The following is a 13139-nucleotide window of genomic DNA, read 5'->3' on the forward strand; positions in this document are numbered from 1 at the left end:
AGATCATCAATAACAAAAAATCACCTAATATATGTCCTAGAGAGTGATAAGAGCTTGAAATGCAGATTTTGATTGATGCATGTGCTTACTGTGAACCTAGGTGTGCTCTGACAGTGCAAATTGCTCCCTAGAAGGCCAAAATGGCTCTAAACATCCCCAAGTGTGCCTAGACAGTGTAGATTGTGTCAATGATGCAGTTGGGGCCTAGTTCGGCGTAGTTGGTAATTTTAGGGCACAGTTGGGAAGTCAAGTGCATGGTGGGGGGAAATGGTGCCTAGACAAGACCTAGAAACTAAAATTTTCAAAGCTACACTCCCAAGTGCGCCCAAATAGTGTAGACTGTGTCAATGATGTAGTTGGGGCCTAGATGGGTGAAGTTGGTAAGTTGGAAACAACAGAATGAGATTTTGGTGGTTTTTGGGCTCCTAAAACTACTCCTAGGGGTCCCAAGTGTGCCCTAACAAAGCAGAGTGCGCCCTAGGACAGCAAGCTAACAGAATGCATGAAACAATAGCATATAAGCATTTTACTGGACCCCATAATTAATGTAGGTGCAAAAAGGAAGAGCAGATAGTCATTATACCCTTCCAAGTGAGCTCCTTCCTTGCACCTACAAGCACAAAACAAGAAAACCCAAGTTAGATATGCATGTTCACATCGGGTTCACCAAATGTAGGACTAGAAAATGGGTTAAATGCATAACATACTATGAGCAAATCACAAACTCAATCAACATATATTAGCACCCACTAGTCTACCATGAAAGCCAAACTAATCAAAAGAAAGCAAACATAATTAAAAAAACTCCCTTTTCCATTTGTAGCTCCCATGTCTTTCTTTCTTCTCCAAATGATTGTAACTCCAATTTTCCTATAGTGCACACAAGATTGAAGCAAAAGCCTATGATAGAGATAAAGCCATGAGAATACTTGAAGTTATGATTTAATGTGAGAGCAAGAATACAAAATGCAAAGGAGTAGAGACTCAAAGACTCAAGGATTCAAGGACTCAAGACTTCAGTATTCAGATTCAAGGACCCAAAATGAGAGAAAGAGTGTCCAATTTATAATTGACATGGAGGATGAAAGCATTGGATTTTTCACCCATAGACATGCAATGTGGCAAGAGATTCCTTTGAGAATCCATGACGCATATGACAAAATATGCTAATTGTGAGATTCTATGACACATGCAAGTCAAACTTGGCTAAATGTGGAAGAGAATCTATGATGCATCATAAGACACCTCAACCCACTTAAAGCCAAGAATCTATGACAAAGAAGCCAAATAGAGACATGCGTAAGAGAATAAGAATATTTGATTATGAGAAGTCTCAGCCAAGTGTCAAAGGAGAATCCATGAGGTGTCATATCCAAGTGTCATGATGATGGAATATTTTATGAAATATTTGAATTAAAAATCCTCTTATTCCACAAAATAAGAATTAGTAGAAAATGGAATTAATGATGGAAAATGGAACTTAGGAAATTAAGAATTTCCATGGTTTGCAGATGATGAACCAATTAATTAATAAAATTAATTAATTGAGGATGATAATTAGGAAGAATAATTAGAAGGAATAATAGAATTAAATTATGGGTTATTTAATCCTATAGAGAAAATTAGTAAATGATTGGCCAAATTGATTAAATGAATGCAACCGTATCCTTTGACGAAAATGTGACAATGATGGATATGGAATAATATGATGAAAAGGTAGACCAAATCCATGGTCAAATTGATTGATTGAAGTTGATAGCATTCCAAGGACACATGACATGAATTGGTTGATATGTAACATTTAACCGACATTGTAAATGCTACAGAATTGAAATTGATTGAAAAGGTTTGATCATAATAACATCGACAAACACTATCAAATTTATTAAAATGGTTGATGATGCCATGATCTGACATTGAAAGCCTCAACAATGTCAAAGATTGAATGACATGAATGATAGTTTGACCTAGCACTGAGAGCCATGATAGTACTAAGGTCAGATTGATAAGATTGATAGGTTGATAGATTTCCAAGGCACTAAAAGCCACAACAATACCTAGGAGTCGGACAAATGATGATTGATTTGGGATGTTTGATATGTTTCGGGTTGATTAGGACTGATTTTGAGTGATTTTGGGTTGATTTGGGGTGATTTCGAGTTGATTTGATATGATTTTGAGTTGATATGAAATTGATGTGAAAGGGGATACAAATGACGAAATATGGTCAATTCGGCCAAAAGATCGAAGTTAGTAGAATGAGAAAATGGGACAAATTAGTATGAAGAAGTGATGAAATTGTAGATCAAACCATTTTTGAGCATCTACAGTATTGATGCAAGTATTTATGCCTCTTGAGATTTAACTTTGTGACCATTTTTTTGACACCAGATTGTCAGTACTTCCACCATCAATGATCACATTAGAACACATATCTTCACATTTGCACCTGGTGCAAAACAAACTCCTCGTTTGATCAAGTTCATTTTCTGCACTCAGCAAGACTCTCCTATTAATTAGGAATTATTCTCTTTCAACATCTTAAGAATGGGATGATTTGGCATCTTCATCAATATGCACATCTGGCCTAGTCTTTAGTTCTTTGATCTATCCTTCCTTGGCACTAGGAACATTCAATTTCTCTATACCCTTCCTCTCTGTAGTGAAAGCATTTTCCACATAAACCTCCTCTTCCAGATCCTTGCCATATGCCTCATCCTCTCTGATCTCTATTAGTTTGATCGTGGAAATGATTGGAATTATTTCCACTCTATTTCTGACTCCTACTACTAGCCTCATCCTTGTTCTTCTGATCATCATTTTGGCCTGCATAAGATTGTCCACGAGATCTTCCACCTTGACCTCTACCATTATTCTTGTTATCAAAATTTTTCTTCATCTTCTCCTCAACTCTTAGGGAAAATTGGTACGCCTCCTCAATGTTGATCATTCAAACCAAACTCCACTCTTCCTAAATGCTTGGCCTTAACCCATTAATATAATAAGAAGCTTTCTCCTTGTCATCTTCTGCATGACTAGTTCTAATGAGAACTTAGTAGAACTCTTCAATATACTCCTGAACAGATCTCCCTGCTTTCTTCAGCCCTTGTATTTTCTCCAACACATCAAGCTCATAATCCATGTGAATGAACTATCACTTCAATATAGATATCATCTAATCCCATCTAGTGATTTTATCCTTTCCACTTTTATTTTTCTCTAATTGGATTCCTCCCACCAAATCACTGCATGACCCTTCAGTTTGGTCTTTGTAAACTTGACTTAATCCAGATCTTCAATATCTTCATATTAAAAGTACTCATCCATTTCATTGATCCAATCAATCAATTCCTCTAGGTTAAGATTTCCCAAAAATGTGGGAACATCAAACTTAGGTCTTTTTCCAATCTTAGAAATGGTCTTAAAAGATTTTCCTTCTCTGGATTAAGAACTTCATCTACTATTGCTTGATCAACATTTCCTTCTTCTTCTCTTTCATCCTCACTTTTATCATCTCCTATGAAAAGATTCATTTTATCATGCATTTTCTATTGTAATGCTTTCATTTTCCTTTGGATGGCTCTAAAATTCTTGAAGTTATAACACCTATGACTCTCCCACCATGCTCTCTCGGTAGAGGTATCTTCACTCTTCCACTAAAACCCTAATGCAAACTAACTCACAATCGACAATCTATCTACACACAAAGCCCAAACTACAATCATGGTGCAACTGCCTCATAGTCAGTGATATGTTTCCACACTTAGGAACTCTTTCTCTGATACCACTTGATGAAGGGTGCTCCCATTAATACCACAAACACATAAAAAAATAAAGAAATAATGGCAATTGACGAGAACAAAATATGGGCCTTTTATTATCACCTCAAATATGAAACTAAAAAATTTTGAAATACAATATGCAAACCCACATGGGTTTCTTCCTTACAATAATTTGCAACACAAAGCTATAAACTAAATTACACAAAGTTTTCCTAGACAATCTATGGGCATTTCTTAAATAGGCAGTTATATGCCGCTTGGGAAGGATCTAAAGACTCAAACTTATTAACTAGGGCCAACAAACCCTAAAAATACATATAGAGTCAGCCAAATACACCTTTGACATTTATTTTTGATTTTTTGGTTGGCCCAACTTTGGAAGGCCATAAATTTTAAGTCGTTGCTCTGATTTTCTATTATAACTCCTTTCCAAAATCCTTAGCTTCTTATCTATATAGGATCAAAACCATGCAAGTGCCCATTCGTTGAGTTTTTGAACCTCATTTGGGAATGTTTAGGGCTTCAAAATTGACCCCAATATTATTGTACCAAAATGTTATACCTAAAATCCATAATAACTTCATTGATACTTATGATATGGTATTGAGCCTCAACTAGTAGGATGATATGACTAAGATGAACCTTCCCTTCTAAAATTAGGAAATTTTGAGCTTGTATGACTAACTTACTAAGTAGCAAACCTTCATAGACAACAACTCTATAGTTTGACAAGCCTTATTCAAAAAACAAAAAAAGGAAATATTTTTGGGTGATGCAAGATTTGTCTTACAGCCAAGATGATCTTGCATCACATTGATTCAATGAACAAATACTTCAAGGCCCAATCTAATTGAAAATTCCTCGACAATTCTCATCTCTAATCATTTTTAGAATTGTATTTTATTTTCCTCTTCTATGCAACATCATCATATCTGAAATTCTCACCCAAATCCAAGTCCACTATATCATTCTCTCTAGTTTGGGTATCTCCCTATAAATCATCTTCAAGTTCATCATCTACTAAAGTATCAGGTTTGTCTTCTTCCTCAATATGTCGTGCAAGTTATGAAATTTAGTTGAACTTGTGATGATGTGTCTTTTTCAATAAGTCATGATGTTGTACCTTCCTAATTTTTAGGTCATAATATTTTCTACCACCAAATTACAATGATAATGTTTTCCTTTTTGTTGGTCTCTCTTAGATTTCCCCACATGCAATGGTCCTACACTTTTTCTTGTTTGACATCTCCAACCAAATATAGGATGCCAAAAAAAATCAACTTGCTAAAGAAGTGACAATATAGTATAAATTATGGTGGTCTAATTTTTCATAGTACAAAGAAATTTCAAAAATATGTGTGAAAAAACATGTAATCCTTGTGTCCTATAGATTAGGGTTTCTCATTTTTATAATATTTCAAAATCTTGTGTTACCCTATTCATGCCTTGATCTCTATGTTGTTTGAATTTTATTAAATTCTTAAGGTTTTTCATCAACATAGTCATTAAAATGCCCTAAGTATGTTAAAACCCTAGGTTATATTCAATTTTTCGAAAGGATTTCCAAAATTCCTAAGTTTTTCTCCTTTATGGTGTTATTGTGTTAATTTTTCCTGTAGAAGCATTGAACTCTCTTTCTTCTATTTTCATGGTCATGCTTCATCTTTGGCATAAAGGGTTTACAAATATACAGTTGTGTATCTTGTAACAACGAAGCAGTGCATTTTAGAGCTCTCTGATCATACGATGGAACCTACAGTGAAGGTGTGTAAAAGCTTTTCATTCTTTGTAAGTTTTCCTTACAGTTCCATGGTGATGAGTTAACCCAAATAAGCAAAAGTAGTTCGTTAAGGAACCTTCAATCATACATTTTCCTTTTAAGCGTATGAGTGTAATAAAGTTTAAGGTGGTTATGTTTGTTGATTTATGAGGATATGAGCAATGTGTTGAGCGGATGGGCAGAAAGATGTAGTAGTTTGGTTCACACTCTTACATTTTCTCAGTGGCAGTATCTTAACTCCCTATCTCTATATGTGTCAACTGCTAGTAAATAAACTATATAAAATATAGCACACATAAAAATAACACATTGACATCAAGATTTGATATGGAAACCCAATTTGGAAAAAACCAAGTAACATGCTACCAATCTTTCACTCTTCTAAAGTGACATAAAGGGTATATCACGGAGATATAAAATGGGTTTTATGGTTCTATGTGCAAGGGAAGCTCATAACAGCAAAGAAAGATTTATTTTCTTCTAAGAGCCTTCACTATTTTGGTTTGCGAACAACCATAAAGTGATGTCATAAGGAAGAACATGTTGTGTGGGACCTATTAAATTGCCACTTGGGCCCTGAGGAGAACAAATTAGATGATGACATGTCCTATATGACAGATGGGCCCAGTCTATGTGGAAATTCTTTCATTTTGCATGTGCTTAAATCAACGGTGATGTTTTTCTAAGATTTAATCTGGGTCATTGATTTGCTGAGAGAAATGTTTTCCCTTACACTCTTACATTTTTAAGTATACCATGTGGATGAAGAGGTGCTTCATCTCCTTCTCTGTGGATACGAGATTAGTTAATGCGTATGAGTGTAAAAGGTAAAATGGGGAATGAAATGAGTGCTTTATGTTGCTACAAAGGAAATGAGACGTAAGAGCAGGAGGTAGATTGTAAAGGCTTCTTGATGCTATGGGAGATGCTTGCAGCATATGGTTGGGAGTAATTTTTCAAAGGGCTCTGCTGGTACGTGAGAATAAGAATGTAAAGAAAGATTTGGAGGGTTGCGGTGCTATGCTTCCAATGTAAGGGCATAAAGCATTTTTGTAAGGCTCTCAATTGTACACCAGCATGCATAAGGGTGAAAAGCATATTTCAAAGAGCATAGGAGTGTAAAGTGGATTGCAAAATCATGTTTTAAAAGGGCTAATGCTTCTACACTTGAAGTTTTACGAAGCATCACTGAACAAGCGTAAGGGTTTGGTATTTATATCTCTGAAGCTACAAGGATTAAAGGGTTTGGATTCAATGTAGGAGTGGAAGAACAAATTTGAAAAAGGTGGTTGACTGAGGTGTCATGCTAGATAAGGAAAAAGGACGAATTCACCATGGCCAAGTAACATAAAACACAAAAAAGTACTCTAGGATCGAATTACATGATTGATATTCTTTGCTGACAACCTACAAGGGTGGTATTAAAACTCATGCATGTAAAATTTATTAAAGCTGGTAGATTGCATGATTAAACTATAAATATTTGATTTGATTAAATATTTGGTCAAGATTCAGTACAGATACAAAGACCTTAGTAGTATGGAGTGTTACCCCTGACACCAAGAAACCTAAAATGATGGATATAGAGGAGACTGCTCAGGGCAAGATGATTGTTTGTGCACTAGACAACATCACTGGCAAAGAGATCTCTAGCCTAGTTAAACACTTTGTACTCATGAATGAGGCAAAGGTGGATCAAAATGAAGATAGGCTTGCAACTGCATATAATGAATGTCTAGATGTTAGAAAGTTGTATGAGGAAGAGCTAAAAACAAGCTATGTGCAAATGCAAAGAATAGAAGAGTTGGAGGGGAAAGTACAAAGCCTAGAAGAAGAAATTACATCTTTGAAGGACCAACTCAAAATTGCAATAGAGGAAGAACATGCACAAGGAAGTGTGGAAGAGGATAGGCACACTTTTGAAGGAGAGGCTTAAGTAGAGGATATACCCATGGGGGTAACAGTAACAATGCCAATGCTAGTGGAAAGTGTGGAAGGTGAAGTTTCTCAATCTGATAGTGTAATAAAGAAGGGTATAATGATGAATATGCTAAATCACAAGATAAGTATATTGAAGAGAATTTCTCAAGATGCATACAATGCATTCACCAACTACAAGCTGCTAAGAAAATGTGTAAGGAAGCTATAGGTCAGCTTGACCCTATTTTCCAACAATGGAGACCTTACATGCAATTTTTTGATGGATTAATACCTCTGTTAGCTAAGAAGCCAGACCTTCCTGATAAGGTCATTGCTGTCAAGGAGGGTATGGACAAAGTAAAGGATTTGCTACAATTCTTTATAGGGAAATTAACAATCATTCAGAATAAAATGAAAGTGTTGATCAATGGGTTTTATTCTTTAATTCTTTCAATCCTTAATTCTGATGGCCAAGTGAAAGATTGGAATGAGTGGTCTAGTTCTTTTGACCATATTGTAACTTTGTCACAGGTGATATCCATTTTTGAAGGTGACACTAATGATTTTTTTTTTAATGAACTCATTGATACTTTGTTCAAAATTGAAAATGAAATGAGTAAATTCATAACAGAAGGGAAAGTAGTTACAGATGCCAGGTGGCAAAAGTCTGTTAGTGAGTTGACAACAACCAAAGAATGTGAGTGGCCAACAAAGAGAAAATTTATTGTATAGGAGGAAATCATAGAGATAAAGGCTTTACCAATAGGGGGAAATTGAAGAAGAAGACAAAATCGAAGATTTGATGCTCCAACTGTCATGTGCAATTGTTTCTACCATTTTTTGTTTATGTTAAAGATCCAAAATATTTTGAGAAGCTTTGTTGTTTTCCTCATTGTAAAGGGACACCTGTCAGTCACAATTGCCCTTTGCTTGTTGCAACTCATGCTTATATAAATGAGTTTTTGAGGCATTGTGACGGGTCCAAATGGCTTGTATAATTTTGTTTTCTTTCAAAAAAAAGTACAGTTGGTCTGGTTGTATGTAGTTGTTTTGATTTTTCTTTCAATTGTGTACTCTCTGATAATATTTAGAAATGACAGAATCAACAAGATATTCTAGGATTTTCAATGAGTTTCTATTGGTCATTGTATTAGTCATCTAAAAGGATAATACAAAGGGGTACTTACATTAGATCTATGTCACCAATTTATGTCTCCATTGTATGAGTTTGTTTACTTTGAAGTCATTTAAATAAGGTTTAATTGATTGAATGCAGTATGGATGGGTTGTATGTTGGTTCTATTGTTGCTTTTAATTCAAGGAATTATGTAAATGCTTCTTTAGGTCCGTAGAGTTTATGAGTTCATGACATGGATATTTCATAAGAATGAAATGGGTGATTACAATTGATAGATTCATTTACAAGTTATTTGAACTAGATCTTCTGCCAATAGCTAATCTTTTGCCCAATGGATAAGGCACTAGCCACATAAGTCAGAAGTGAGTAAGGGTAAATTATGCCACTACATATCAAATCAATTATAAATTCAAAATCATTTTCATTCCATTATGTTCAAGGTTATAAATGTTGGTCAGCACTCATTTATATCTAATTTCTGAGTCTTAGGTAGCTACTACTTCCATAAATATTTGTAAACCCAAGGAGAATTATGACCAAATCTACTTATGAGGGATGTATATGAATCTAAGGATGTCAAATAATAGATAAATTGTGTATGTGTTTAAGGATAGAAGATGAGAATCAGAATGAAACTAATATAATTTGAAGCATCCCTTAGGTATACCCACCTTAGTCCTGCAGAGCCTAAAGTGTAGAAAACCACATTTGGTTTTTTTGAAGTTGGATCCAAGTGGTCTACACATGTAATTGTTAATAGGAAGTGGCTAATCCTTAGGTTATGTGAGTATGATCACTTTGGTATTGAACATTTTGTTGTTCAATAGTGTTAAACACCAACAGATTACATATTATAACACTATGATTATTTGATCCTACAACCTCTAATATAAAGTATAGAATGATGTCACAGGTCTCCAGGGTGACCACTAACTACTAAGTTATTACTTACTAAGGGCTCCCCACTCAAACTTAAAAAAGAATGAACTCAAAATTGTAAAATTTAGAATAATACTATGACACTTCATAAAATAATCACTTACCTTTACCACAACTCATAAATGCACTTAGTAGTTTGAGACTTTGCTATCTATCAGAATCAAAAGATCACTGATTCACTACCAAGAAAAATATGTAAACTATTATTGATTTATGAATGTATTAATATCAATCCTTGGACATTTTTTGGGAAAATTCGGTGAGAATTTTATATGGAATAGAAATAGCTGGAAAATCTTGTGTAATAATAACATGTCTTATGTCAATTTCAAGGCAATTATAGGTTGTCCAATATTTTTCTATGGTTGAAAGAGTAGGCAAAAGTGTCATCATGATTTGAGAGACATGTTAGAAAACTAGCAAGAAAATCCGCTGCCTCCTCCAAAATTTATTCTTAATACCAAGGGAGAATTAATTTTTTCCCATATGACATGTTTAGAAATGTAGGTGAAATTTTTTAATTAATTGTGCTCAAAAAATAGATTCTATTGGTGATTGGACTGGTAATCCAACCCAATATGTATAAATCAATGTGCAATTCGCCTAGTGTTTGACCCAATAATTATAAAACTCTGACAACACAACCAACCCCATATGTTGGTTTTATTTTCCAAATCTGGGACCACCAATGTGAAACATTTGCTACTAAAAAAGTCCATGATAGGCATCTACATTCTAAGGAGAAACATGGAATTTTTTGGTTAAAGGCTTATACGTTGCAATTTACTTTCAAGATTTATGCAATGAGATAGTAAGTCTTCTCTATAGGCCTTTCTTATATCTTACTCTAAGATTGTGAGTCTTGGTTATAATTCTAGAGGCAAGCCTCTTTCTAATATTTTCATTTATTATGAGATATTTCTACTTCTAAATTTTTCCTCATTACAGTTTTTACCTAAATCATGTGTTCTCATCTTTCTAATATTTTCATATATTATGAGATATTTCTACTTGTGAATTTTTCCTCATTAGAATTTTTACATAAAGCATGTGTTCTCAAGTACATTGATGTTGATTTCTTTGTCTTTCATTATTATCTATTTATGTTAAATATTACATAACAAGATTAAGTATTGTTAAAGACTAAGTCAAGTTGCCTCCTTCAAGTTTTTGGATGTACTCAACACATCTAATCCTCATTTATGGAAATACAAATTCCATTTTTTTTATTTTTTGAAATTGGCACGAATCAACTTATTCTTGAAGGGTTGGATTTCTGAAATAAAAGAAGAAATAAAATGAACTTAAAATAGAGTTAGAGATTGAAAAAACAAGACACATATCATTAGGTTTATATTGATGAATAGTAATATGACTAAAACCACTTGTCATTGAAGATAATATCTTAATTGATTTCTCAAATATATGATACATCTAGTTTGCACATTATACTTTTATACACTTATCTAACACTCGAAATATGAAGAGACATTCAAGAATTGAAGAACTAGAATATTTGTATGGTCAGATGACTATTGGATTTTATATTCTTAGTAATCTCCCACTTGAAGTCCAACACAACCAACCATAAAAATATATATTCGTTGCATTCCCCCTCTTAATGGTACATTTTAATCAAGCTTGTAGAAACATTGTAGACTTTTATGTCTCCAAAGTTTATTCAAGAACACTATAACAGCAACTGAACATTAAGTTTCTTAATTTCCTCCAACTTATCAAACTTCTCTTAAAGCTTAGATGCTCCAATCACAACTCTCTTTACATGCTTGACTATTCCAACTAGGCGTAGAATTCGACACTTTGCCTACCTTTATATTATTATTTTAAATGATAGTTTGATTTCAATATCTTTCATTTTATAATTACAAAAATATATTAATTATCAAAATGATAAAATAAAAACTATTCTAAAGATTTATTTAAATTATTTTAATATTAGAAAAGTTCTTATCTTATTATTTTAAATAAATTTATATTTTATCTTAAATATTCTAAAATAAAGTATATTTATTATTATGAATTAAAATACTATGTATAATTTTTCTAGACTAATTTAAAGTATCATATATCTTATTTTATAAAAATGTAGGCTTTCAATCCATACAATCTACTAAATTTAAGTTGTATACCATCCAAAATACAAAAACGTTTGCATAGATCATCAAATTCCAAAGCTGATTCCAACAACCTTATGTGCTCCATTAACAAGAAAGACCCTTTTTTGTTGCATTCTATCTATTTTATTTACAATTGGTTAAATTACATCTTAGAGAATTTAATTTTCAATTTTAAATCAATTTTTATTCAAATTAAGAAAAATCATCTAACACTCTCTAGCAATTAATTATTTATATTTGCTAGTTTCAACAAAATATCTCTTCCAATAATATTATAAGATTTAGATTAATTATTATGAAGAAAAATCTTATAGAAGTAACTAATAATTTGTAGGTTTCTAAGAACTTGGATAGATTTGTATGAAACAATACTCTCAAATCATACACTAATTTTATAGAAGTTGTAATAAGAACACCTACATCTTCTTGGTATATTACATTGGCTACACCTTCTTTTTGGTGATTTTTTTCTTTATTCTATGAACAAAAATTTCTTTTGATGTGATCTTTCTTGTCATAATACTATATATCTTTTCTAGATTTGAATTTTGATCTCCCTTATGGTTTCCCATTCCTTTTGGAATTTTTCTTTCTATTTTGATCTTCCCTTATATTCAACATTCAAAACATAAATGAATGTTGGAGTCTCGCCGGTGCTCTTCTTTTGCATCTCTTCACTTAGGACCACAATAAAAACATCATGAAAATTCAATACATTTGAACTAGAATTACAGTTATTGATTGTCATAACTAATCTATTTCAAGTTTGAAGGAAATAACATAAAATTAAGAGACCATAAATCTCTTCATCAATATTACTTAATTTAGAGAAGATAATTTGCTAATATTGTATCAAAACCATTTAAATGGTTAATTATAAGACCACCAATAATCATTTTCATATTAATCAACAACTTAATTAGAAATAACTTAATCAATGTTGATGGTATTTTATACAACTTACCCAATATACTCATCAAAACATCCACTATGGTTGAATGAAAATATTAAATGTTACAAATGGGAATAAAGACAATTAGATGATTCAAATATTTCAAATTCACCTAACATGATTAATGTTTTCTTTGTTTTACCATGTAATAATCACCACAAATCTTTCTAATATAAATAATCCTCCATCTAGTTACAACCATTAAAATTTTTAACCTTTCCTTCTTCACCCACATTGCTCCCATTCAAACTTGAAGCTCTCTTGTAGGACGGAATACAATTGCTCTATACCACTAAAATAACAGACCATGATAAAATTAATTTGAAAACAAAATAATGAATAGATGGAGGAACGAAATGATAAGATGACCATTTAACTTCACTTTCTAAACATGGTTGATAGAAGAGCCTTATTAGTTCCTGCCTTTGGCAGGAATACTTATGCATTCATGTCACTCCTGATATGACATTAACACTAACCAATCAAATCA

This window comes from Cupressus sempervirens, chromosome 2, assembly GCF_028749045.1.
Source record: "Cupressus sempervirens isolate cs-2001-9-10 chromosome 2, ASM2874904v1, whole genome shotgun sequence".
Classification (NCBI taxonomy): domain Eukaryota; kingdom Viridiplantae; phylum Streptophyta; class Pinopsida; order Cupressales; family Cupressaceae; genus Cupressus; species Cupressus sempervirens.